A 22,234-nucleotide genomic window follows, 5' to 3' on the forward strand; every position below is an offset into this window, starting at 1 on the left:
ATGCACTACATGCTGGCTGTGGGAGGTGTGAGCTGTGCAGTGCGGCGAGGTGCGTGCATGCAGTGCAGCAAGGCGCATGCACACAGTGCACGCTTGCCATGGAAGGTGTGAGCTGTGCAGCAGCGAGGGGCGTGCATGCAGTGCATGCTCGCTGTGGGAGGTGTGAGCTGTGCAGTGCAGCGAGGTGCATGCATGCAATGCAGCAAGGTGCGTGCATGCAGTGCAGCAAGGCGCATGCACACAGTGCACACTTGCCGTGGAAGGTGTGAGCTGTGCAGTGCAGCGAGGTGCGTGCATGCAGTGCACGCTCACTGTGGGAGGTGTGAGCTGTGCAGTGTGGTATGCCACGCAAGGTGCATGGATGAATGAACTTGGTGAGAGGAGCGCAGTGTGCAGCCGCGTGCCCAAGGCAGAAGAGCAGACTGCAGTGGCCAGGGATGGCATGGAGCAGGATTCAAGTGGTGGCACCCCGGGGATCCCTGGCTGGATCCAAATGGGCTCCAGCTGCTATATGCATTTCCCAAAACCTTAGGGAGCTCTTGCCCCCGGTGCCACTTGGCAGTGGCAGCAGCCGGCTGCCAGAGCCTGGCACGCTCCTGCAGCCGCCTGGCCGGGTGGGAGCATCTCCTCCTGCCATGCCTGCCAAGACTCCCACTCCCGAGACTGTACGACAGGAGAAAAGGGAACAAAAATTCACGTTTTCACATTTAGCTTCCTTTGTACTCAGCTAATTAGCGCCTGAGTCTGGTGATGTCATTAAAGCAGCACTAAGTCTTTATTGGGGTAATTTAATTTTCCCTTTCATATCAGGATGATTTCCTTTGTTGGGGTAGGTGCTGGGGAGGGGGAAGGGCCCGTGCAGACAATTGCTATTGTCAGGATAAATAATTCCCCAGTGGATTGACAAGGGGGGAGGTGGGCTGGGGGGCTGGGAGCTGTCACTCACCCAGGTGGCAGCAGGAGACGGCCAGCCCCAGGGAGCTGGGTGCCTTGGGGTGCCTCTCCCCACGCTGGGTGGGCTCCCCAGACAGCAAAGCACCTGCCTTGGCCCCCTTCCAACTGCTGAAACTGCAGCAGCCTCAATATTCAGGAGGTGGGTGGGTAAAGTTGGGGGTCTCCTGTACAGCTCCCCACTTCTCCCACCCCATCGCCATCCCTGGTGCCTGCAAGACGAGGGAAACAGATTGCACCAGGGTAAAAGGAGCCTTTCTGAGCCACCGCAAACCCTGTGTGTAGTAACCCACTGGAGAAACACGGGGCTCTGCATGCAGCTGGGACATGCAGGGGACCAGGGAGCTGCCAGGGCTGGCATAGACCAAGAGGAGCCCTCGCAGGAGTCTCCCACCTCGGGGGATCCCAAGTGGCATCCCTGCACTAGGAATGGTTGGAAGCGGGCTCAGCGAACAGCCTCCCACTCCAGCCCCTTTCCAGGCTCTGTGTGCAGTGGGGTGATGCTTGAGCACTCATTGCCACAGCAAACTGAGCACAAAGAGGGGCCGGCTAGCATGGGGCAGCGTGCGAGACCCAGTGCTCAGGGTAACAGAGGGGCAGGAGGCTGTTCATCATTGCACCTCCCTGGGATGCCCTCTGAAACACGTCTCTAGCCCCTTTCCCAACCCTATCTTCCCCTGTCTGATGCTTTCCCTCAGCCCCTTGGCTCATGCTGCCCCAGGAGGGATGCCAAACACAGGGTGAGAGGTGAAGGAGATGTCCCATGGGGTCAGAGCCCCTGACGACTGGCTCTCTTGGTCCCCACAGAGCATCGCTGGCAGCAGGTCCCCATCCCATCCCTGCGCCACTGTGCTCGCCCTCCCGAGCATGGGAAAAAAAGGTGGCACGTCCCCAGGAAGCAGCTGGGAGACGATAGCTGTTGACATGTGCCACCACTCAAGTCCCGGCATCCCTGGGAGCTTGGGCACAACCCATGGTAAGGCTCTGAAGGGGCAATGCGTGGGGCAGGCTGACCCTGGCGCAGCAATGCATGTCTTGCCTGGGCAGAGCTGGTGACAGTGGTATCCTGGTCCAGCAGAGCATCGCCAGCGTGGAAGGGGGTAGCTGGTGTGATCCCAAAGCCCTAACTCATCAGGTTTAACTCTCCAGACACTTCCAGAGGAACCGTCCTTCCCTGAAAATGGGAAGGGATGTGCCTGGGCGGAGAAAGCAACTGTAGTGAGCCATTTTCCACCCACCCCTGGGTCCATCTCCAGAAGGAACTGGGTCCTTACAGCTCTGCTGGAGCACACCCTGCAAGTCCCACCTTCCCCAAAGCCCCCCGAGCGCTGCTGCCGGCTTGGGTGCGGACAAGGAGGGGGAGACGGGCTGCAGAGGGGAACGTCACACCCGAAACACAAACACCAGCTTGTTGGTAATTAGCAAACGTTTCAAGAGGAATGATGAGAAGCCAGTGACAGGCGGGCGGGTTTCTATTAAAAGCTGCCACGTGTGATCCTTCTCCAAGCCTGCCGGCCCCTCCTTACCTGGCACAGGGGAAATCAGATGCAAACCTGACATTAATGCAACATTCAGGGTGAGCTTTAATTGCAGCTGTGGCAGGAGCGGCGGAGCCAGGGGACGGCGGCGGGGCCCCGGCGGCAGGGTGACGGGCGCCCTCGCCTCCTGCCGCCTCCACCGCCAGGACGGGAGCTGCCCAGTGCCTTTGGGTGCTCTCCTCACCGTCATCCTCCTTCCCGACCTTCTTGCAGAGGGCTTGAGTCACGAGGTGTGCTGAAGTGAGCACTCGGCACCCTGCGTGTCTCCACAAGCAGAGGCACTTGCTTAAATGTTAAGGGCTTGTTTGCATCCAGCGGAAGGGAAGCGGGAGCTGAGCCCCAGCTTGCCAATTGCTCCTCCATGCCTTCCGGAGCCAAGGGGCCAGGAAAGTGCTTATCCATGCAGGGAAGCATCCGCAAGTGATTCCTCCATGTGCTCAGCCCCAAAAATTACTCTTTTCAGCCTCACGTGGCTTTTTTTCTGGCTCAAACACTTTCCCAAACATTATAGAAGGAGAATCCCAGGCATTAGAGAAGGTGCACGCATGGCCAGGGCAGCGTTTGCAAGGTGGCCCCAGGGCTGACGCACGATGGTGGCGTGGGTCCTTCTCTCAGACCTGCAAACCAAGCCCAGAAGGAGCCAGGGCACCCAGCGCTGGTGCAGGAGGAGCTCAGGCCAGCAGCATCCAGGCAGAGCTGCAGTGGCCTTGGGCCGGTAAGGTAGAGATTGCCATGGAGCAGAGGCTGAGGGTGGATCTGCTCAGCAATACATCTTGCGAGTGACAGGAGCCTGGAGAGTAACCTAGTTCTGGCTTTATGAGATTGGCTCCCCCGATCCCCACTCCGTGACATGAAAGTGAGTAATTACTGTCTGACTCGGCAGAATGGCGGAGAAGATCAGCCGGAGGGACCAAGCCCGCCAGCGGTTGGGACCATTGCTCTGCGGGCTGGTGAGCATCTCTTGCCCCTGCTCAAGGTGTGAGCAGCAATGCCCATATCCCTTGCCATCATCTCAAGATGAGGAGGGGTCCCCTTGCTTCATGATTTCTGCTGGCCTCACCACCATCACACCTCACTCCCAACTCTTCTGCTGTCCAACAGGTCTACTCAAATAGTAAGCAGCCTGGAGCTTGGTGTAACGCCAAGAGCAGGAGCAGGGATGAACAGTGCGCTCATCTGCCTCTCGGCAGGGTCCTCTTGCAAGTGATTTGCTGAACGACAGCAAGACTTTGCTTTTAATGAAGGCTGGTTATGCTGAGCGGGGTTTTGCTTGGTCTCCTGCTGCCCTGAGCTTGCTGAAGGAGCTGGGTGTCTCTCAGCTGAGCTTAAGACTTTCTGGGATTCACATGGGCTCTTCCTTAGAGCATTCTTGGGGAGTTTCTAGCTGTGGTTCTGCATGGATCTAGGATGGGGGACAGAGCTGCTCTAAAAAAGAGGTCGGACGAGAGGCCCCTTCTACCCAGTCCCCTCTGTCCTGGCTGTGCAGCCGTGGTCCTCGGTTCACTGAGACCTCCTGCAATGCAGCTCAGGTGGAGGCAGTGGGGGATGTGAGGTCTCTTCCTGCTCTGGGTCGGTTTGGAGCAGCAGGATTCTTGCAGGGGAGATGTCACAGAAAGGCAAAGAGATGCCCGAGGACATCGGTGACACCTCTCCCCTGTCACTGCTGCAGAAAGGGCCAAACCTCATATCTGTATCAATCCCTCCACCACCAAGAAAACCCCAGAGCGATGGTGCTTCAGGATGGCTGGGGACATCACAAGGGATTATTACCCAAAATAGTTGGCTGGGGTTCCTTCAGGGAGAAGGTCTGTAGGGGAACACACAGGTCCTAGCATGGAGCTGGGAACAGCAGGTCTGGAGCAAAGGACTGTCATAAGGCAATATCAGCTCTCCTTGCTGTCAGCCTCTGCTAGCTGGACCTGCCCTGGACCTTCTTGGTGGTCTTCCAGGGTGCCCCAGTGTCCCCCATGGGTGGTGACACCCTCTTTTCTTGTGTCCAACTCCTGGCTGCTGGACAAATCTTTGGATGCCCTCACACCCTCCATCTGCTGCTGTTAATGAGCTGTCAACATTGCCTTCACCGCTGTCCTGAGCTTCAGGAGCTCATTTGTTTCATTAGGTGGTATACAGGGAGGGGGTCCACAGGTTTGGCCAGGCTGTCTTGTCCCCACTTCAGGGTGACCCTTGGGGCTGCATCCCTGCCTGTCCCTGCCACTGCTGCTGCCTGCCTGGGCTGCTGCGCGCTTTTGGCAGTGCCACGTGGGTCTGTGCCCTCCACATCATGCCTAGTTAGGGTGATTTGTGTCTTACAAACACTCTAGTCATTGTTTAAGTGTTCTTCTTTGGACTATGGAAGTACAGGCAGTTGCCACACTTCTCCACTCCTTAATATACTGTCTGGCTTGTCTGTCTTCCCTCAAGGCTGAAAAAAACCTCTGCCCAGGCAGCATTTCTGAGTTCTCCTCCTGCCCAGGTTCCCTGCTCCTATCAAACAAGGTTGTGAGCTGCACTGGTGTTCTCAGTTTTATTTCTGCAGGAAGAAAGTCTCACGCTTGTTTTCCCATCTATACCCTCCATGCTCAGCCTTGTTTTGCCACCAGTTTTTAGTCCTGGGCATGTGCAGGGGTCCCCCTGCTCCTGGACCACAGCCACCCCATCACTGTGAACACACCAAGCTCTGTTGCTGGTGCAGGAGGGCCATCCTAGTTCTGCTGTAGCATGGGACCATGCCAGCAATCCCAGAGCATCCACGAGGGTTGCCCCAGCCCAGGAGATGCTGGGGTAGGCGACACCAGCGGCATGGAGGTGACTGGGGAGAGGCTGAGCTGGTGGTGACACTGCTGGAAGAGGCAGAGGGAACCGAGGGGGGATACAGAGGGGTCCTGCCATGGATAAAGGGATGAGGAAGATGGGGAGGGGTCCCCAGCCCGGCACTGTGCAGGAGCGATGGAGCATGTGGTGACTCCTGCCCTGGCCGGTGGGGCTCCCCCGCACTGTAGCTCGCTGCAGAGGGGCCCTCGAGCGCATGCAAGCGAGGAAAGGTGGGGAAGGAGGGGGAGAGAGATCTTTTCATCTAAAAGGTTACATTTGTCCTACTTCCTCCCATCTCCAGCAATTAACTTGAAGGGAGACATCACTGCTAATTGAGCAGTGAAGATCAGGAGCAACAATTACGCCTTTTGACAAGAGACAGCACAAGAGGGACTGCTCCGAGGCTGAGAATGGTAGGGAACGGTTTCTATGGCAATATAACTTTCCTCTCTTCCTCTCCAGCCATAGAAATGATAAAAATGTAGATTTCTCCCTGATTAATGATTTAATGAAAATAAAGAAAATTCTTAAAAAAAAAAGAAAAAGGAAAAAGAAGGGGGGGAGAAAAATCGATAGGACGCAATGTTTAGCATGAGTCTGCGGCTGCGGGGAGAATCGATGTCCTTCTCCAGGCTGGACGCGGTGAAATCTATTACAGCAACGTGCTGAGGACTCAAAGCGGCCCTGCCGTTTGGTAATTAGGCAGCGGGCTCACACGGGGGAAACGTGAGGGCTATATTCAGATCTCTGATCAAAGGAGCTGCCCATCAAAGAGCTCCTCACACTGGCTTCTCCAGCAAACCTTCGTGCTCGCTCCACGTCTCTCCTGCCTTCCTTTCTCCTGCCTGCCTTCCCCCAGCCTTCCACACCCCTCCCCGAAATCATTATTTTTAATTTTAATTATTCAGCCCGTTCCCTTTGCGAGGCGGCCAGGAAGGGCTGCCGATGCAGCTGCCAGCCCGGCAAATGGTGATGCCACGTTAGCTGCCGGCGAGATGAAGGAACGACTTGCGCGGAGGTGGCCCTGAGCCGGTGGCAGGGGTTGCCCTGGCTGTTCCGCACCTGGGAGCGGGCAGCGCAGAGACACCGGCAGCCACCTCGGGTGATGCAACACGGCAAACCTCCCGTCCTGCCGCAGCCATGGGGAGAGCAGCAAGGAGGAGGACGAGGAGGGTCGCGACTCATCCTGCCCCCATGCGTGCTCCCACCCCACGCGAGCCGCTTGCTCCTTCGCGGGAAAGGCCTGGCAAGGGGCAGGCAGGGCGTGTGGCAGCTGGGGGCTGTGCGTACGCCATAGCTGAAGGCGTCGCGAGGGCCACGTCCATCCGCATCTGTCAGCAGCAGCTGCTGGCTGCCATGCCGTGCTGCCTGGGCGAGTGAGCCGGCAGCAGAGCCCAGAGGGGTGAGCAAAGCCTTTCTGAAGCCGTCTCTTCCCCCCTGCCTCGCCAAGTCGGCAGGAGCATCCTCTGTTTTGCAACATGTTCTGCAGCCCATCTACTTCCTCAACGAACAAGCAAGTTTTGGGTGGTTTTTTTTTCCTTTTAGGGGATGCTGCTTTAGGATGCAGGGAGATGGCCGGAGTGGGACTGGCCACAGCTTCTCTACCAACACGAGGGGAAATGATGCAGCAGGTTCGGGTCAGCTGTGTGCCCATTCATCAAAACAAAATGCAACCCGCTTCAGCAAGCAGAACTGGCCTTTGTGAGAGACCCCAGGCAGCAGGGAGCAAGCGTGGGGACTACAGCTCCTTGGCTCCTGCAGCCGCTCCCCCGAGGGGTACCTCCTCCTGCCATGGGGACCATCCCGGGTACCTCCAGCCCCCCCAGCTGCCCCCATAGGGATGCAACCTTCCCACAGCAGATTGATCCCCAGCAGCTCCTGAGGTGGCAGCCCTGCAGCTGCCCATCCTGCTTGGTCCTGCCCCACGCGAGGAGCCAGCAGGGCCCCAGGACGCGCACCTCCAGCCCAGGCACTCTATAGGGGCAGAGCACGGGCACACGGAGGGACTTTCCCACCTCCTCAGTTCCTATTTTATTGCCAAACTGAAGCATAAAACACACATAAACAAATCTAACGGCGAGAAATGGGTTGCTATCAAATCAACAAATTAATCTAATTATAGGGCTGATTAAATCATATCAGATAAACCAGCAACTCCTTCCCAGTGCTCAGCAGCCACTCAAGGAGGCAGGCAGCCCAGCTCTACTCTGCTTTTGGGTCCAGCTGAGCCATGGCCAGGGCAGGGTCCAGCCACCCAGGGCTGGCAGCATGCCGGCAGCCCCAGCACGGTGGGGAGCACTGAGACCCCTCTCCCTGGCTCTACACAGGATGGCACAGCCTGCTGCGGTGCAAATCTGAATGGCAAATGCGGATGCAAAGTACATGATTTCTCGGGATTAAAGATGCAGCTCTAGCCTGCGAAATGTATGCAGGAGCCGTCTTTGGAGCGAGATTGCTTAAACCTAAGCCTGCTTTAGGTATTTGAGGAACAATTTTATCGGTGCTGTTTGCAGAGCTTTGCCGAGCTTTTTCCACCTCTCCGTGCGCCTGCACATGCCAGCACCCATGTGCACGCGGGAATGCACTTGTGCACCAGCGGCCACGTGTAATACCCTCCCTGCCAGCCAGCTGCTGGAGAGAAAAATGCGTCCTGTGTGAAAGGCAAAAGCTCTTTATCAACCGACAATATTCTCGGCAAGGCCTGTGGATGCAGGACCGCTGGCAGGCTTCACCCAGGAAGGTGCGGGGCGGCTGCAGACCTTTGCTGAAGGGCCTGGTGGCTCTGAGGCTTCACTCAATGGACTTGTTCCCCAGTTCCTGCAGGTGTTGAACTTCAGATCTTGCCTCTTGCAAGACTCCGGATAGGAAGGTGGAGAAAGCACCAGTGTGCCTGCCTGGCCAGGGTCATGCAGGGTCCCTGCAGGCTCACACGATGTTGCCGCACCTTGGTGCATCTCAGTGAAGAAGGAAAATAATTTTCAAAGTGGGTGCTGGCTCTGGTTTCACCTGCCTCCAGAGGGTGGCAGAGGTTTCACTGCCACTGGCAAGTTGTTTTCCTCTTTTCAGGGCATCCTTTGTTCCCAGCCATGGGTTATATCACCTCTTGATTCTCCTCCTCTTGCTCTTCTCTTAGCCGAGTTGCTCCGTTCCAGGAACAAAGGTGTCAAGCAATGATCTTTTTTCTTCTAATGGAAGATTATAGCAGAGTGCTGTCAAGCTCAGCAGAAGACGAGAGTAGCTTGAGAGCCCCGGCGTGGTGCAGAGCTTCCTGGTAGGTCCCACTTTGACCCCTGGCTTTACAGGGAATGCTACACTGGTGCTCTTCTCCTTCACACCCCAGTTCAGGCCATCCTGGACAGTATTTAAGGGCCAAGAAAATACACAGCAGCAGGTAGAGCAGAGTATCACCTGCTTGTCAGAGCCAAGGGCATGATGGTATGGCCGAGACTGGGCACATCTTGCCATCACCCTGGCAGGCGACACACGGCGCTGCATCTGCAGAGCATCTGCAGAGCTGGCGGAGAGCATCCCTGCCAGGAACCAGCCTGAGGGATAGGATTATGCAACGGGCACTTAGGAAGAATAAAGATGTAGCTATGACGGGCCCAGCTGCGTGGATGAGCCCGGCAGAGATGAGAGCAAACCCTCCTTTCGTGTTCAAAGGCACCTCTCCATTGCCTGTCCCCAGCATGCCATGGCTTGGCAGCACCTCAAGGGCTGGGGTACCGGTGGGGAGCAGCTGGGGTGGGCAAAGGATGTTCAAAGCAATCTTTTGCCAGGCAATAAGCTCAGCTTTGGACAGTGTCTCACTACTATTTTTTTATTAATCAATCCTTAAACTGTGCTTCTGCCTTCTAAAAGCACATAGATAATGCAAGCACTGGCTCAAGGATGCTCAGCTGCAACACCAACACCCAGAGCCTTTGCAGGACGGAGGGGCACAGACCATGCCAGGAGTCTGGGTGACACAGCTATGGGGGTGTGGGGGACAACCCAAGAGTGGTCCTGGAGTGGCATTTCGGCTGCTGGTGCCAGGGTGGGCAGTGATGGGGACACTGCAGGTGGTGCTAGGCTGGATGCCGCCTGCCCAGCCTTGCCAGGGGAGCACAGCTCAGGCAGAAGGGACAAAGCAGCCACCTAAACACGCTCCCAGTGCCCTCCAGTGCTCCCAGTGCCCACACCGACCCACTCTGGGAGTGTGTTTGTGTGCATACTTCTGTGTGTATGCATGCATGTGCATGTCTGTGCAGAGGTGCATGCGTGTGTGCACACATGCATATGCATATGCGCATACATGTGTGTACATGCATGTGTGTGCACATGTGCCCGTGCATGCCCATGTGAGGGTTGGGGTGTGCACGTCTGTGCACACGGGTCGGGGGGAGCTCTGTTGAGAGGAACCATTTCCCAGCCTGTGCTGATGCAGTTTAGCAATCAGAATAACTTTGCTGATGAATATTTAAGCTGAGCGCTGAATATTTAAAGCATTCAATTATTTTAATGGCTTCTAAGTGTGACAGCAGGAGGGGACAGGGGAATGGCTGCCCCCAGGTCCGGCACCAAGCCCACGGCAGGGCAGGCAGGCGGGGATGCCGCAGGCAGACCCTGCTCAGGGTGGGGTGGGGGTAAGCGTGTCATCCCCAGCAGGGTGGTGGCATCTTAGGCACGCTGCTGGGGAGCTGCCGGTGCCGAGCACTGCTGGCTGCCGGTGCAAGCCCTGCCAGAGCTTGGCCGGGTGGGCAGAGCCCCAGCGGGCAGGAGGAGAGCTGTGCCCTGCCATCCTGGCAGGCTGAGCTCTGTCCCACTGCCCTAATTCTTGCATGAGCAACCTCAGCATGTGCCAGCACCACATGGTGCCAACCCCCTCCTCTCTGCCACCAGCAATGCTCCTGAGCTGCGCCTGTCCCTGTCCCCATGCCACTGTGCCACCACGGCAGTGGAAGCACCCATGTGCCCCTGCACCAGTGCCACCACCAACACCAGGTCACAGCAGCCCTGCAGTCACCCCCTGGGATGCGAGGGGCACAGGGGCATGCAAATGGGATGCCACAGCCTCCATCACGCCCCAAGTCCCCCCGAAAGCATGTCGGTGGTGACGGGAGCAGAGCGTGCCCACCATGGCTGGCCCAGCCCCGCAGCCTGACCCCACGACTGGGTCCTGCCTCTGGGATGTGCCCCAGGCCCACGGCAGGGAGGGTAGCAGGGAGCACAGAGGAGCGCTTTCCCAATGCGTGCTCCTGCAGCCATAAATATTCATATTCTTATACTAATTTTCCATGTACTTTTCTGTCACATCCAATTTTATTTTAATTTCCCTTTATAAACCTTCACAGCTAATGCACTCTGTGCTCCCATGATTACCCCAATCAGCCGGCGCTTTAAACACAATCCCTGCAGGCAGCTCTTGTTGGAAGCTATAGGATCACTGAGCATCCACACATGAGTTGTGCACACTTGGCAGACCCACTCACCGGGGCTACAGCAGAGCTCCTTTGCCACCCTGCGGTGGGCACAGCTCCTGTTATGGTGGGCACAGTCTCTGGGCTGTGCTGGGCTTTCTGTGGTGGCCAGACCAGAGGATATCTCCAGAGTCTTGTGCCTTTCCAAGCCTTGGTTGTATCCATGTCCTGCAGCGTGCATGTTGCGTATGATTGTGTCTTGCACGGGAACACGGGAACACGGCTGTCCCGGCCACTGGTCTTTCCCTGGGCAGGTGGTTTGGCAGAGCCCACCTCTGGGCACCCTCCTGCACTGCAGCCAGCTGGCAGTGACACCCTGCCTGGGGGCAAACCCTGGCTCCTGGAGCTCCTCGAGAAGAGGAGCAGAGGGTATGCAGGATGACTGCGCTGGGGCTGCGCCGTGCCAGCCAGCACGCCAGGGCGGTGCCATGCCAGCTGCCTGGGCTCAACAGTGCCATCCCTGCAGGGATGTGCTGTGCCATGCCGAGCAGGCTGGCCGGGCTCAGCGATGTCATCCCCGCAGTGTCATGCCGTGCCACGCAGTACAGCCTGCTCGGGCTCGGCAGTGCCATCCCTGCAGCACTGTGCCATGCCATGAGGTGCTATGCTGTGCCAAGCAGGCTGGCCAGGCTTGGCAGTACCATGCCTGCAGGGCTGTGCTATCCCATGCTGTGCCGTGCCGTGCCATGCCATGCAGGCTGCTCATGTTCAACTGCTCAGGCTTGGCAGTGCCATACCTGCAGGGCTGTGCCATACCTGCAGGGCTGTGCCATGCCGGCTGCCCAGTCTCAGAAGTGCTGTGCTTGCCAGGGAGTTACCACATGTGTGCGTGTCGGTGTGTCCTGGGTTCAGCTGGGATAGAGTTAATTTTCACAGGAACCCGGGAGGGGGCACAGCTGGGACAGCTGACCTGAACTAGCCAAGGAGCTATTCCATACCATGTGACATCATGCTCAGTATATAAATGGGGAGCGGGCTGGGGGGGCTCTCGGCTTTCGGTGGGGGAATTGGCAGAGCGACGGGCTCTGGGTGGTGAGCAGTTGCACTGTGCATCACTCGTTTTGTATATTCTTTTATTAGTACCATTGTTGTTGTAACTTCTCTTTTTGTGTTGTCCCAGTAAATTGTCCTTATCTCAACCCTTGAGGTTCTGGGGTTTTGGGGTTTTTTTTTTCTCCTTTCTGATTCTTCTCCCCATGCGCCGTACTGGCAGGTGATGAAGCTGGTGTCTGTGCCATGGCCCAGCTGTTTGCCACACAACTTGGGCAGCTGCAGCCAGGTCCTCTTCACTCCATCCCACATGCTTCCACCTGCCAGCCACTGGCATCCTGGCATGGCTCGGTACCACCGCACCACCGCTCCCACAGCACTGTGGGGCTCCAGCAGCCACAGAGGCACCAGCGATGGCCAGGCAGTGCCGGCAGTTGTGCCAAGGCTGAGCCAGCTGGCACTGCACGTGCACGTGTGTCCACACGTGTACCCACATCTGTGTGTGTGCATAGGGGTGTTTGTGTGCACACACTGCTCGGTCCCTCGCTGGGGACCCCGAGCCAGCCTGTGACTTGGGCACACAGCGGGCATTGGACTGGGGGACAGGACACATCTGCAGTGGGACAGGACATGTCCCCAGCAGGGCAGGACATGTCCCCAGCAGGGAAGGACACGTCCCCAGCAGGGCAGACCATCTGCCCTTGCCCAGGGGCAGCCCCAGAACTGGATTGCACAGCAGCAGGCAGTGGGAAGGGCCAGGGCTGCCTGGACGCAGAGTGCCACTGGCAGAAGGAGACAGCACACGGATGGTAATTTGTTCCTCACCATCCACGGGGACACGAATTAAAGCTGCTGTGGGATCCCGCGCCGATCTCCTGCTGGTGGTCCCATGAAAATCCCCCCGCGGGCAGGGGCAGGGCGGCTGCCGTGCTCCTGCCAGCCGTGGGAAGTCACTCAGGCTCCGCTCGCTCACTTCTGAAGACCTCTTGATAAACATTTATAAACATTTGTAGTATTTTAAATTTCCCCTCAATAATTTATGAATAGTTATTTTATATACTTTAAAGAGGGTAATAATGTAAAATTTATAAGGCGGGAGCGCTCAGAGTGGCAGCGCAGCGTCGCGGGGCTGGGAGCGGGAGGCGCAGCCTTCCCCGCCTCTCCCAGCCGAGCGCTGATTGAAACTTTAAAGGCTGCGGCAGCGGGGTAAAACGGGGCACAGCAGGGACGCCGAGGGGCCGAGGGGGCACGTGAGCGAGGGGGACACGCGTGGCCGGGTGGGGTGGCAGCCTCGAGGCCGGACCATGAGGTGCCCAGGCAAGGTGGCGGAAGGAGGGAGGGATGGAAAGGAAAGAAATCTGGGGATGGAGGGGATGAGCGTTGGAGATGACAAGGAAGAAGGGGAGTGCATGAGAGGGGCGAAAGGATAAGCAGAAGAAGGGAGGGAGGGAGGGAGGAGGGATGTGTGCGAGGGAGCGATAACTGTGGTGGGAGGCTGCGGGAGCGAGGGATGGGGAGAAGGAGGGATGGAGGGAGCAGCGGGGAGGGGCGAGAAGCAGCTGGGAGCCAGAGATAAAGAGGGAGGAGAAGGGTCCCCAGCACCGAGCGTGGGAAGGTGTCAGGCAGATGGACAGACGGATGGATGAAGGGGTGGACGGATGGATGGATGGGGGATAAGCGGAGCGGGAAGGAGGGAACAGGGAGATGTGTCTACAGGGATGCTGGGGCAAGTGAGCCAGTGTGCCCAGGTCCTCAGCGTGCCCCCACGGGTTGGGAGGCATGAGCAAGGTTTGGGGTCCAGGGGTGCAGGAAGGGATGAGAAGTTCCTGAAGCTGTAGGGCTGGGAAGGGCATGTTTGGGGGCTGTTGAAGTGTGGTCGTGCCAGGGAGGCACCCCTGAATGTGCACCAGGATGCATGTGTGCAAGGCACGTGCAGGAGCACGAGGGAGAGTGTGCGGGCAGGGTGTGATCGGACGTGCAGTGGCTGAGCACACATGCAAGGTGTGAGAGTGCAAGGTGGGTGTGAGTGGACACTCAAGCCATGAGTGCACATCTGAGAGGTGAGTGGGTGTGCAAGGCATGAATAAGTGTACTGAGCGTGCAGGGTCAGAGGGTGTGTACACAATGTGTGTGAACAGGGCAGGAATGCTTGTGCAGGGGTGAGTGTGAGCAGGGTGGGTGTGCTCATGCTGGGGGTGAGTGTGAGCAGAGCAGGAGCACTCATACAGGAGCTGAAGATGAGCAGATTGGGAGTGCTCCTGCAGGGATGAGTGTGAACAGAGTGCTTGTGCAGGGATGAGTGTGAGCAGGTTGGGAGTGCTCATGCAGGGGATAAGTGTGGGCAGGGTGGGAGTGCTTGTGCAAGGGGAGAGTGTGCATGTGCTGCAAGTGTGCACGGGGCAGGAGTGCACGTGCAGAGCATTAGTGCACGTGCATCTGAACGTGAGGAGGCAACTATGTGTTACACAAAGGTGTGTCCCCCTCCCTCAAGCTCCCAGGGGTCCTTGGCAAGGCAACCAAGGCAACCCTAGTGCCAGCCGTGCCCTTGGGGACCCTTCTGTGGCTCCCTGAGGGGGTGCAGGGGCAACACCCCATGCCGGGCTCCCAGAGGCTGCCCTGAGCTCCATGAGGACATGTGGCTGGTGGCCCTTCCCACACAGGGCACACTAGCATGGCCCAGCTTGAAGAAAGACCCACCAAATCCTGACCGAATTTCCAAGGCACCTTAAATGCCCAAGCAAAATCCGGCAGGAGCTGGCAGCCGCAGAGAGGGACCTGCCACAAAATGATAACATCTTCCATGCTATATATAGCGCTGCCTTTATATACATATACAGATATATATTTATTTATGCTGCTTCTAGGAGGATGCCAGGGAGAAGGGGAACACATAGGTAGGGCATGTGTAGGACTGCAGGGGTGAAGTGTGCAAGGTGTGCAAGGTGTGAGCACATGCACGGGGCACTAGTGCATATGCAAGTGTGTGTGGGGTGTGAGCGTGCAAGGTGTGAGCACCTGTGCAAGGTGTGAGCGTATGCATAAAGCAGGAGGTGTGTGCAAGTGCTTGTACAAGGTGTGCAAGCTGTCTGCATGCAGGGTGCAAGCGTGCGCGTGCAAGACAAGACTGTGCATGCAGGGCACATCTTTGCAGGTGACAAGCACACGTGCAAAGCACAAGTGGGTGCAGAGGGGCTCAGGGGTGCTGTGTCCCCAGCTGGGACAGCAATGCCACCTCAGGGGACCCATTGGGGCACAGGGGTGGGGGCACTTGCAGCACCTGAAGCAATGTGGGGTGCGATGGAAAGAGGGGAAGGGCCACCCCAGGCTCCCTGCAGCCGGGAGCGGGGAAGGCGCCGGAGCACTGTCAGAGGAGGGAGGATTTCTTTATTTTGATGATAATTTCCCAGTGTTTGGGGCTGTCAGGTTCCTGGTTAGCAGCTCCCCCTCCGTGGAGCTGCTCCATGTAGTTGACACTGCAATTGTTTTCTGAAGAGAACACGAGACTCTCTTCTTATGTATTCCCTTTCCCAGTGTTTGTATTTGCTTCAAAGTCTCCTCATCACCCTGTTTGGTGACAAAAACTCATGTCTGAAGATCAGGGTAATGTGTTGCTTTTCAAAGCCCGTGGAGGAGGGGGTTGGTAGACATGGGTTTGCTGCATTATTTACTTCCCCACGGCACCCTGCCTCCCTGGCAGCCCTGCCTGTTCCCCCCCCTGCCAGGTGCTGGGGCACAAACTCTGCCATCTGGGACCCCCTGGGCGCTTAGCATCCCACCCCACGCTCTGGGATAGTTGGGGACACCCAGGCACAGCAGCACTCAGGAGAAGCGGGAGGTTGGGGGGTACCCACACTGTGCCCAGCAGCTGTTTAGCCAGGCAGGAGCCCCCAGGTAGGATTTGGAGCCCTCATACCCTGCCATGGAGCAGAGCAGGCACCCCCCAGCTCTGCAGTGGCACATGGCATAGTGACAAGGTGGCCCATCCCTTGCCCACGTCCAGGCTGAGCGAGGGGGGGGGATCAATGGGTCTGCACCCCAGGCTGCCCGTTGCATGGCAGCACTTGCTAACTGATTGTGTGCCTGTGCCAGGGCAGGCAGGCTGGCCCCAGCCCCATGAGCTGCTGGTACCCTGTGGTCACCTTGGCTGGTGGCCTGTCCCCTCCAGTGGGACCCCTGCAGATGCGTCCTTGCAGCTGGCAAGCAAATCAGGGCAGGAAGCAGAGTGCGCAAGATGGGAGGGAATGCGGGAGCAGTGTGTGCTACCCTGAGCTCAGCACCGGTGCTCAGCACCCTCCAAACGGCAAGTGTGCAGGCATACAGTATGTGCGGCTGGGTGTGCACACTGAACGCAGCTGTGTGTGCATGCTTAGGTGCGCACACTGAATGCAGTGCGGTCAGGTGTGCACAGCCGTGCACGTGCATGTTGAATGCAGCTGGGTGTGCGCAGCTGTGAGTGCACGCTGATTGCAGCCGGACGTGCACGGCTGTGTGCACACACTGAGCACCACTAGGTGTGAGTTGCAGCACCCGCTCGCACAGGCATGGGACGTGTGCTGGGGAATTGCGCTGGCAGGTGTGCTGGCACAGCCTCCCCCTCCACATGTGCGAGGTGCCATGAGCACAGGCAGTTCTCTATCTAATTGATCAATTAATTATCTCCGGCATTCAGCTGCATATTGGTTTTAGATGAAGGGATAGGCTAACAAGCGGATTAGGCGTGTGTGTCTTCAAGGGAGTGATCGAGCGGAGACGTGGGAGGAAGGAAGAGAGATAGGAGATAGGCAAATGCAGAATAAGGGCCCCTTGCTATTGCAAAGACTGGAGCCAGGAGCTGGAGCTGCCACCAGGGTCACAGCTGCAGCGATGCAGAGGGACTGTCCAGAGGATGCTCCAGAAATGTTGATGCTGAGACAGAGGATGCTCCAGAAATGATGGGCCAAGGCAGGAGGATGCTCCAGAAATGGTGATGTCGAGATACAGGGTGCTCCAGAAATGATGGGGTGAGGAAGGTGGATGCTCCAGAAATACTGCTGCTGTGGCAGGAGGATGATGCTGTGGCACGAGGAGGATGCTCCAGAATCAGTGCTGAGTGCCCAGTGCCCACCATGGTCTGCAGCCCTGGCCAGGCTCATCCTTTCTCCATCCACTTCTGCCCTGCCCAGGATGGCTGGGGCCAGTCAGGGGAAACTCCTGGGTGCCACCGGTCCTCGTGGGTCTGGGCAGGCAGCAGGTGGTGTGACCATGCATGCTGGGGAGCAGAGTCAGCACAGCTGATTCTCCTGGAGCTCTCGTGTTTTCTAGGACAATCGGCACCCCAAAACTGCTGGGGTCAGGCAAACGCAGGCAACTTTCCACTGGTGTTCAGGAGAAAGGATGGCATCAGTGTCAGCCCCCGCTCACCCCTGGCTTCCCCCCATGGTGCCTGATAGTAGCGAGCCCTTAGGGATGGCCCGAGGACGTGGCCGCGGGTATCAGCCATCCCACCTGGCATCAGGGCTCATTAACGTGACGGGCTGTCACTCAGGCTGCAGCCAGCCCTGGGGGCACACCTGGGGCTGAAGAGACCCCCACCAGCATAGGGCTGGTGGCAGAGCCTTTGCATCCCTCCAGCACACTTTGCAGCCCATGGGGACAGCGGGGAGGGCTGCACACCATCACGAAGCCTCCCTGGGCACCCGGGCGCAATGTCACCCTGCAGGTTGTTGGGGGTCGGGGGGGGGGCCACAGCCAGGCACAGCGTGTGGGCAGGGGAAGGCAGCAGTACTTGCCACAGTCCCTGCCTGTCGCCCCAAGACCTCAGTCCCGGAGTGCTGCGTTTGCTGCCAATCTGTGTCAGGCGCTGATCCCCACCTGTCAGTGCGGGATATGACAGTCCATTAATGACCGTTGTGGAGCAGGATAGATCTGCACACCAGGGAGGAATAATTGTTTGACTTTCTTTACTTCCCATCCTGCTGTCACTTGCTCTTCGGAGTCCTGTCAACCATGCGGCATCCTCCAGCCCCCTCCCGCAGCACAAACAAGCACCGCACGGCTCAGAGCACACACACGCACTGTATCCTGCAAGCATTGAGCGGTCACACATGGGAGCTCACGTACATGTATGCACACGCAGTGTGCACACACATCCCTTAGCCTGTCTGCATGCAGCAATGAGGTACATGCACACACACGTGCAAACGCAGCCTATATCCTGCATGCATGTTCCTGCACAAACATACACAGCATATACACACACATCCTTTATTCTGGGAGAATTCAGCACTAAGAAACACACCCACATGCTCGAACACACCACCCGTTCAGCATGCGAATGCACACACACATAATCAGCCCTGGGACATGTATGTACAGGCACACACAGTCCATATACAGCACCGAGACACACAAACACACCCATACAGTGTTCCCACACCTGTCACCTCCATCCTACATGCATTTGCAGGCAGGGAGCACACACATGCCATTGCCTGGGCACGTGAGGTACCAGCACATCCCAGTGTTTTTGCCAGCTGGGGACTCTGGCTTGTCCTAGCTGAGCTCCAGCCACCCCCCCCCCAGCCTGGCACAGGCACAGCTGTGGCCTCAAAACCGGCCCCGGGGGGGGGGGGGGGGGGGCCAAATGTGCATACTGCATGCACTGAGCATGCATTAGTGTGCAGAGATGTGTGCCCAGCCACCTCCATGCACCCAGGGCCAGGCTCCCATCATGTCCCACAGTACAGGAGGAGCTGGAAAGAGACAAGCAGGGTTGGGCTGAGGTTGTGGGGCAGGCGATGCACTGCTGAGGAGGAGGAGGAGGAAGGGGGCAATGCCAGCCAAGGTTGCGGTCACTGCACAGCCAGGGGATGGGTTGGCTGGCCACAACAAAGCCGCACAGGGAAGGCTCATCGCGTCTGTCTGGGCCCTCGAGGGCAGAAAGCATTTTCCTCGTTAGCCCGAACGTGCTTGCCACTCTCGGGCTGCCTGCCTGATGCCTGCAGCCGTTCCTCCTCCCCGCTGCTCCTGCCGTTTGCCTGGGCATAATTAAAGATCCAAAGACCTTTGCCGGCTGCCTGAGACGCTGGAACAAATGAACGGTAAGCGCCAGATTACAGCCTGGCTCGACAGCTCCACAAATCCCTTTAATGAGACATTTAGGCAGGGCCAGCGGGGTGCCCGGCTGCCAGGGTGGGCTGGCACGGGTGGTGGCGGCACCTCGGCCAGCCTGGCCATTACTTGGGGACAATGGCACCAATGGATCCCAGTCCTGACTCCATCCCTGTCCTTCTGGGCAAGGGTCTTCAGGGCACCGGCCCCATAGGCAGCCTGGTAGCCAGTCCTCGTTGCAGTGGTCACCGGGGCTCCAGCTCCCCCCCGTCTTGCTTTGCACTCACATATGTCCTGCGGGAACAACGCAGTGAACAGCACTGGGGAGAGGGCTAACAGCACCAGGACCAGCATCCTGCAGGGACACGGGGTCCCCAGCCACAGGGCTCGGGAACGGGCACAGCAAGCCCAGCCTGGGGCTGCTGGGAGGTTTATCCCTTCCGATTGTAATATCAAAAAAAGAAAAAGCCTGAATGACTGATGGGGCCGTAAGGATGCAGATCAATAATTGACACCACGAACAATGTCTCCACTCATATTAGTGCCAAATTAAGCTGTTTACTCAAACTTTCACCACACAAGGAGAAGCTGGGGCCGGCGTGGGGAGCCGAAGATGGATGGCATGCTCGGGGGCCTGGAGATGTGATTTTTCTTGCCGTGACAGACAGTTTACAACAATGATGGCCTTCCCCTCCTCACCTTCAATTTGAGAAGGTGGAGATGTGACAAGGGGACTCAGAGAGCACCCAGGTAGCGGGACTCTATCCAGGCATGCTGACTGCCAGGGCTTGGGGCTCACCTGAGCATCTTCCCATCCAGAAAGAGCCCGAAGCCCCTGTCCCCTCCTGGGGACACCTGAGATGGTGGCAGGGGCCAAGGTGGCCCCAGACTCTTCTGTGACATGTTGCAGGGACCAGGTGAATCGGGAAGCAAGGAGATGTCCCAGCTGGACTCCCTCCCCAACCACACTGAGCTGACTGGTGTCCCTAGCTTATCTGCTCTGCCGCAGCACGTCCCTGCAGCAGGGGTTATCTCCAGAGTCCCTGGGTGCCTCTGAATGGGGACATTTATCCCTGGTGTCCTTGGGTGCCCTCACCCAGGGATGTTGATCTCTGGTGTCCCTTGCTGCCCCTGTCCTGGGACATTTATCCCTGGGGTCCCTGCCCCAGGTGTTACTCTCCAGCATCCCTGTGCTGGGTTTTTATCTCCAGTGTCCATGGCATTAAATGATTCACTGCCCCCACCTTGCTCTGCTTCCTGCTTACCATGTCCAAGAGCCTGCTGGTGACCACAGCACACTCCATGTCCTCCAGCCATTTGAGTCCCTCCCCACGGCCGTGACATCTTCCCCGTTCCCCACCAGCCAGTGAGTTGTTGGCCAAGTACACATTTCCAGCAAAATTTGAGGGAAGACCAAGATGACCAGTGAATTCAGGTCAAACCTGGCCAGTACAGAAATGAAACCAGGGATGCAACGCAGGAGAGCAGCAATATTTTCCAACCTAGTGATTTCAGCATGGGTTTTTCCAAATTGACGATCTCTGGCTAGCAGAGCAAAACCCATTGGCTAGGGCACACAGTGCCCTGCACCCTCTTGGTGCTCAGCATCACCCAGGCCCTGGGATGCTCAGATTTGGGACGCAGTGTGACAGCTGGGCAGCATGGAGACCTGAGGATGCAAGAGCCAGGGATGCTCCCTCTTCCCAGAGTGGTGTAGGCAGAGAGAGGGCAGCGGGCAGAGGCGGAGGCCGGCAACATCCACCTCATGCCTTTTAATAAAACATGAATTAGGTGCCAACGCATATTAGATTCACTTCCCTGGTGACAGAAAATCAAAGGCTTCTCCCATCTTTTCTAGAGGCGCGCTCCTGATTGATCTGGAAGAAGCAGCTCAGTGCGAGGGAAGGAGTCTATACACACCGAAACAGCTCTTTAATTTCTTAATTTAATATCTGACACGTAAAGATTCTCATTAAGCCAGTCAATGAAGCCTGGAAATACAATTTTCGTGCAAACTGTCGCTATCATAACTTACACGAAACTTCAGATGGTGCCCTGTAAGCGGTGTGATTAAAACCATTCATCTTCCCTGTCAGTCGCCCGCTCCCGCACCCCCCCAGCCGGCCCCCCGCCCCATGGCGCCCGTGCCCGCCACGGCCGGCCAGTCTCAGCACCGCATGGAGCTGGTGGGTGCCGCCACGGCGATGGGCATCCAGCTGATGCTTTACAGCTGCATCCCCGGGTCGGATCCTGCAGAGGCACAGGGGGAGTGCTGTCTGGACCAGGCAGGCAGGGGGTTACGGGCAGCATGCTGGGCAGCACCCCACCAGGCACAGCCTTCTCAGCGGGTCCCCAAGCCCTGAAATCTTCCCACTGGGGCATGCGCAGGAGGGAGAGCTTCCCGAAGACGCTAATTAGGCAAATTAATTCCTATTGAGTTGCAGCTCTTCTCTGCCTTAGAAGAAAAAAAAAAAAAAGCTACTTACTTCAGTGCTGATTAAATCCCAAATATCGAGACAAGGATTAGACCTGAGACTATTCCTTGGGGGGTGCCCCCCACCAGGCAGAGCGGGGACGGGGCTGCTCACAGACAGCGCCTGCCTGGCACCGTGCAGGCATGCTGGGGAAGGGGCTGGCCAGGGACCGAGGTTTGCACAGGGACGTGAGCCATTACCCCCCTCGATGGGCTGTCATTCCTCACATCCCCTGGCACTGCCAGTGCCAGGCAGAGCACACATCAGCTGGGCTTGTTCCTCCTGCGTGGGCTGAGGAAGAGGATGGTAAAGCTGCACGGGTGCAGGGCACCACCCAGGTAGAGGGCATTAGGATGCTCTGCCATGGCGAAGCCTTGCTGAGCCTCAGGGTGCACTCTGAAACCTCCAGTGACAGGGAGCCAGGGAGGTGTCCCATCCTTGCTGGAGCGTAAGGGTGGGTTAAATGACTTCTCAGGCTTTTCTGCCTCTCTCCACCTTTTGTCCTCCTCTTCCCTATCCAGCCCTGCTGAGCCTTTCAGCTCCAAGAAAACTCCAGGCATTTCCCGGCACCTGGAAACTCAGTGCTGGACATCATGCTGGGGGAGAAAAGCTACCCCAGGGGACTCAGCAAATGCTGGCAGATCTGTCTCACCCTGGTGAGATGGGTGTTGCACCACACCAGGTGGGGGCAGGGAAATGTTTCCCTGATAGCATTTGCCACCTAAATTTCTGTCCCGGCAGCTGGTGTCCAACAGAGGAGAAGAGCCGGTGACAGGGTAGCAGAGAAAGGGACTCGTGAGCACTGCTGGCTGCCCAGCCCTTGGCTTTCTGCAGCCCCACTGGGGGGGCATGGTGCCATGGCACTGCACAGCCCCATCACTGGTGGTACCTGTGGCTAGTGGGTATCAGACACTGTCCCCCC

Source organism: Haliaeetus leucocephalus, unplaced genomic scaffold (assembly GCF_000737465.1).
Source record: "Haliaeetus leucocephalus isolate CR32 unplaced genomic scaffold, Haliaeetus_leucocephalus-4.0 Scaffold656, whole genome shotgun sequence".
Classification (NCBI taxonomy): domain Eukaryota; kingdom Metazoa; phylum Chordata; class Aves; order Accipitriformes; family Accipitridae; genus Haliaeetus; species Haliaeetus leucocephalus.